The sequence below is a fragment of the Belonocnema kinseyi genome, chromosome 6 (assembly GCF_010883055.1).
Source record: "Belonocnema kinseyi isolate 2016_QV_RU_SX_M_011 chromosome 6, B_treatae_v1, whole genome shotgun sequence".
NCBI classification, from domain to species: domain Eukaryota; kingdom Metazoa; phylum Arthropoda; class Insecta; order Hymenoptera; family Cynipidae; genus Belonocnema; species Belonocnema kinseyi.
In genome coordinates this window covers 2,938,953-2,945,538 of record NC_046662.1, presented here as the reverse complement: position 1 = coordinate 2,945,538, position 6,586 = coordinate 2,938,953, and positions in this window count along the sequence as shown.

Sequence of the window (6,586 nt, the reverse complement as noted above, 5' to 3'; positions counted from 1 at the left end):
AGGGCTTATTTGTATTTATTTAGAAATAAATTGAATATTTGGATCAGAAAAGGGCTTATTTGTATTTATTTAGAAATAAATTGAATATTTGGATCAGAAAAGGGGTTATTTGGGAAATGGCTAAATTTGTATTTAATTAGAAGAAATTCAAATTTTTGTTCTTGAAAAGGGTTGAAAAGGGTTTATTTTGTGTTTAATGATAAATGTAATATTTGGATCGAAAATGGCTTATTTTGTATCTATTTAGAAATAAATTGAATAATTGGATCATAAAAGGGCTTATTTGTATTTATTTAGAAATAATCTGAATATTTGGATCAGAAAAGGGCTTAGTTGTATTTATTTATAAATAAATTGAATATTTGGATCAGAAAAGGGCTTATTTGTATTTATTTAGAAATAAATTGAATATTTGGATCAGAAAAGGGCTTATTTGTATTTATTTAGAAATAAATTGAATATTTGGATCAGAAAAGAGCTTATTTGTATTTATTTAGAAATAAGTTGAATATTTGGATCAGAAAAGGGTTTTTTTTGGGAAATGGCTTATTTTGTATTTAATTGGAAGAAATTCAAATTTTGGTTCTATAAAAGGAATTATTTTTGGTTTTATGATAAATAAATACAATATTTGAATTGGAAAGTTGCTTATTTGTATTTATTTACAAATAAATTGGATATTTGGATTAGAAAAGGACTTATTTGTATTTATTTAGAAATAGATATAATATTGGGATCAGAAAAGAGTTTTTTTGGGAAATGGCTTATTTTGTATTTAATTAGAAGAAATTCAAATTTTGGTTCTTGAAAAGGGATTATTTTGTGTTTAATGATAAATAAATATAATGCTTGGATCGTAAAATGGCTTATTTGTATTTATTTAGAAATAAATTCAAAATTAGGATCAGGAAAGAGCTTATTTGTAGTTATTAACAAATAAATTATCTGTTTTCATCGTAAAAAGGCTTATTTTACATTTAATGATCCAGAAATTATCTAGTCGTATCGAAAAACGGTTTTTATTAAATCTAATCCTCAAGAAATTCTCTAATTTTTACAGAAGGGGCTTATTTGCTTACTTGCTTATTTGCTCAGCAAAGGGCATATTTGATGTTTGATTTAGAAATAATTATCTATCTTAATCGGAAGACGGCTTATTTTGTATTAATTTATGAAGAAATTATATACTTTACATAACAAAAAATTATCTAGTTCAGTCAGAAAATATTTATTTTGTTTTCATTTATAAATAAATTTAGGAAAGGGCTTATTTGTATTTATTTAGCAATAAATTCAAAATTTGGATCGCAGAGGGCTTATTTTGGGTCCTATAAATTATATATTTTGATCACAAAAGGTCTTATTTGTATTCATTTAGAAATAAATTGAATATTTGGATCGGAAAATGGCTTATTTGTATTTATTTAGAAATGAATTCAATTTTTTGGAAGGAGAAAGTGGCTTACTTTGTGTTTAGTTATTAATAAATTTAATATTTGGATCAGAAAAGTTCTTATCTTGTGTTTAATAATGAATTAATTAAATATTTGAATCGGGAAATGGCTTATTTATATTTCTTTGGAAATGCATTCAATATTTGAGACGAGAAAAGGGCTTATTTTGTGTTTAATTGTCAATAAATTCAATATTTGGGACGAGAAAAGGCTTATTTTGTGTTTAATTATAAATAAATTCAATATTTGGATGGGAAAAGATATTATATATATTTATTCATAAATAAATTAAATATTTGGCATGGGAAAAGGGCTTATTTTAATTAATCAATTAAATTAATTAAAGAAATTATCAGGTTCCATCGAGAAAAGGGTTATTTTGTATTTAATTATCAAGAAATTATCTATTTGCTAGGAAAAGGGCATGTTTTGCATTTGATTAGTAAAAATTCAATATTTGGATCAGAAAAGGCTTATTTGTATTTATTTAGAAATAAATGAAATATTTTGGTAGAAAAAGGGCTTATTAGTATTTATTAAGAAATAAATTCAATATTTTGGACGAGAGAATCTTGTACTCAATTATAAATGAATCAATTATCAATTAATCAAAAGAGTCTAGTTGAATGCATTTTATTTTTAATTATTAATAAATTATCTGTTTTAATCGGGATAGTGATTTTTTCTAAGTAATAAGGACTTATCTGGTTGGATCGGGAAAGAGCTTATTTTGCTTCTAAATAGCAAAAATTCAATATTTGAATCGGCTTATTTGGGAAATGGCTTATTTTTTTATTTAATTAGAAGAAATTTAAATTTTGGGTAGTGAAATGGCTTATTATATATATAATTGGAAGAAATTCAAATTTTGGATAAGAAAAAAAAGGCACAAATGGGGAGATAAACTTGAAATAAAATTTATTAAAAAAAATGTAAATAATTAGTTAAAAAATGTGTTGTAAAAATTAAATTTTTTTTCCTGAAAGAGATATTCTTGTATAATTTATTTAGAATACAGGTATACAATTTATTTAACTTTTGCAGTAAAAATTCACTTTTTCGTTGTAAATTTGTTTTTAAAGTAGTGGATCAAACATGGAATAAATGTAGGAGTTGGGAAAAATAAAATGTAGACTTGTTTCTCAAAATATTTTTATTAATAATGTTTCACTCGGATTCCCAGACACTAAAAATAATTATATTCGCAGTTACAAGTTGAAAAATCGATCTATCGATTTTCTCGTCACATTCAACATGCACCTCCTATATTGAAAAATTATCATTGTTTATTTAAGATATTGCTAGTTCATTTAAAACACTGGGAAACACTATAATTATCTGAGTCTCGTTAAAGTTAGGCAAATAATGTATATTGTCTATTTTTATAACTCTCAATATTTAATTCCTTTACTAGACAATTTATGTCGTCTGTATTGCTCAAAAATTAGATTGATAGAATTTGAATAAACTACAATTAATTAAATGGTAACTCACATTTGTTCATTTTGAGGGACATTTTTAACATTGATATACATATAATTTTACACTTATTCTATAACCAGTTACGAAAAAAAATTATTCACTACAATACAGTGGTCTCTTTATAGTGATTGTACAGCAATTAACTATGTACATATGGCAACAGAAGTTACGTGTCATTAAATTGTTATCCAAAACGTCCAAAATTATAAAATAATATAAATAAATAGATTGGATCAATAAAAATGACTGATTTAATTGAAGAAATCTACTGATCAGACAATTAAAAATAATTTGTTAATCAGTGAAAGTTACAGTTTAGAGCTTAAAAATGACTAATTTAATTATTAGAATTTACGGGTTAGATCATTGAAAATTGCTGATTGAATCAATAAATGTTACATTTCAAATTATTCAAAATGACTGATTTTCTCAGTGAAATATACTGCAGGATTATTCGAAATGATTAATTTATTGCCTACTGATTATACAATTAAGAATGACTGATTCGGTCAGTATAATTACTGCTCACAGTATTCAAAATTACTGATTTAATCAGTAACAGTTACAGTAACGTTATTTACAGTTAAAAATTGCTGATTTAATTAGTGAAGGTTACAGTTTAGATCATTCAAGATGGCTGATTCGCTTAGTAAAAGTTACTGATTGATAATACAAAATAAATATCAGTGAACATTACAGATTAGATCATTCAAAATAAATTATTTCATCAGTGGGCCAATAGCACTGATATAAAAAGAAAATTATGACTGATCTGACAGTCACTTTTGGCTGATTTAAGGTTGGAAGTTATTGAAAAGATCATTTAAAATAACGGATTTGATTTATGAAGGTTTCTTAAATATGTTTCAAAATGACTGATTTAATAACTGAAAGTTACTGTTAAGGTCATTTTAAATACTGATTTGTTCAGTTGAAGATGTTGATAGATAATTCAAAATAACTGCATTATTTTACTAATAGTTACTGGTTCGATCATTCAAAATAACTAGTTTAATTAAAGAAAGTTACTAATTAGATTAGTTAAAATGAAACTGTTTGAAAAGTTTGAATGTTTGAAAAGACACTTCTGACTGATTTATCGGTTACTTTAGACTTGTTGATTTATCGAAAAATACTGGTTGAGCCATTTAAAATAACTGATGTAATTATTAAAACTACTGATTATATGTTTCAAAATGAATGTTTAATTAAATGAATGTTACAGTGTGCATAATTTAAAATAACTAATTAGGCCAGTAGCATTTACTAGTTAGAACTGATATAATCAGTGGTAATTACAGATAGGATCATTTTAAATGACTGATTTCACCAGTAACTCGAATTACTTATTTTATGAAGTCACTTTTGACCAATTTGTCAATCGAATCTACATAGCTTGAACCATTTTAATTGAGTGCGAATCAATTACTTATGACTGCTTTAAATGTTGAGTGAAAGTTACTGGTTCGATAATTCAAAATGGCTGATTTCATTGGTAGAAGTAACTGATTACACGATTAAAAATAATTTAATTGATAATTTAAAATGATTTTGGCCATGATTTTCATTGATGGATCAGTCATTTTTGAATGATATTATCTGTTCACTGACTGAATCAGTAATTTCAAATTATTTAGGACGCAACTTTCATTGATTAAATCAATACTTTTTATTGATCGACAAAGAAACTTGTATTGACTGAATAATTTATTCTGAATGATCCAATCAGTAACTTTCACTGATTAAATCAGTCATCTTGATTAAATTAGTGTTTGAATTTCAACGTGTAAATTACTTATTTATGATAAATTTTATTTAGTTGGTCTCTTTTTTTGAAAGAAGATGAGTCATTTAAAGTGACTAGTTCATCTGTTAAAGCAACAGTTTTGTCATTAGAAATTACTGGGTTTCCAGTCAAAGCATACTTGATTAATTTAATCAGTCAAATTTGGACTAATTTCAATTTAGATTGTAGTATATAAACGATATTTAAAAAATAAATAATATAATAACTAAATAATATCATATGATACAGATTTGCTAATTTAACAACACGCAAACTCTGATGTGACTAAATTTAAAACAATAATTATTTATAACTAAAAAAGTAATTTGATAACTAGTTTGTGATAATTGTTAACTTTTTCCGAATATTTTCTCAATACATTTTTTATTCACACTTTAAATGTCAGTCTTTTAAACTGTTTTTAACATAATTAATTACAACATCTTCGTTGAAGAATTTTGAAAGATAAAAATTGAAGAAAAAAACTCAATGGTGTTTCGTAATTACACAGGTCAGAAAATTAAGAGTGTAACATTGATTAAAAGTAAAATTGCAATGAAATTTTAATTAATTAAATTAATTAAATTAATTAAAATAATTAAATTAATTAAAATAATTAAATTAATTAAATTAATTAAATTAATTAAATTAATTAAATTAAGAGTTACAGAGAAAGCAGATTGGTTCGCTATGACTTTTTTTAAAAGGCCATACATTTCTGGATTCAGTAAAAAATTAAAATCAAGTGTTTAAATAAATAAAAAAAATGATACTAAAATTAAATATTCCTTATTAATTATAAAAGTTAATAATATTAATCTTATATGAGTATTTGCAGATAATCTTATAAATAATTTAATAAAAATCCAATTAATCTAATTCACATAAACGATCAGAAAATAATCATTAGATTAATAGTACTATATACTGCTATTAATTAATTATTAAAAACAGTATATTTTTTGAATTGTTATTAAAAATAAACAATTAATTGGAATTAAATTATGCAATAAATTCAAATATCGATACTTAAAACCCTAATTATAATATTAATTTAAAAAAAAATTAAAATTTTTGTTAGAAAATAAAATTATTGGAATAAAGATATAATATTAAATTCGATTTCCATATTGCATTGTTAATATACTTCTTGCTACTTGGAGTAAAATAAGCCATTAAAATGAATAGTTTAAGAATTAAAAATTTTAATGTACTTAAACAATTTCAATATAATTAAATTTAGTAAATTCGTATTTTATCAACAAAAATTGTTATTTTATCATGTATATCATATAAAAAGACGTATATCTTTAACACTCTCATTTGGATGGTCCTGAAAGTACCTTACAAAAAAAAACGTGGCAGCATTTTTTAAATCAAAGTAAAAATTTAAAAAATGTACAAGCTTTTCTATCTTCACTTTCATTCTGTTTTAATATTATATTATATTGTTCCGTTTAACACTGTTTTAAATGTTAATATAATTTTCAGTTTCAACAGTGATTGTTCACGAGCAATAAACAACGTGCATTGTGACAATACTATAGTTATATAATTATTAACATAATAATGAGATACTCTCTGTCTAAACTGTACATATTATTTCTATACACACGTATAATATACTTCATATATTATTTATATTTACAACGCTATTTGAAGTTTGGGCGCGCAAAACTACCTTAATCCCTTTTTTTTTAAAAACAGGTTTTATTAGATATAAATTGGTTGAAAATTTCGACTCAATTATGTTCAATGATATAGCGTACTCTCTTAATTTAAATCAGTTGATTTTTCTTACTAATTTCAATCAATGCTTGAAGAAAAGTGACTGATTCATCAGCTAGAAGTAAGTCATTGATTG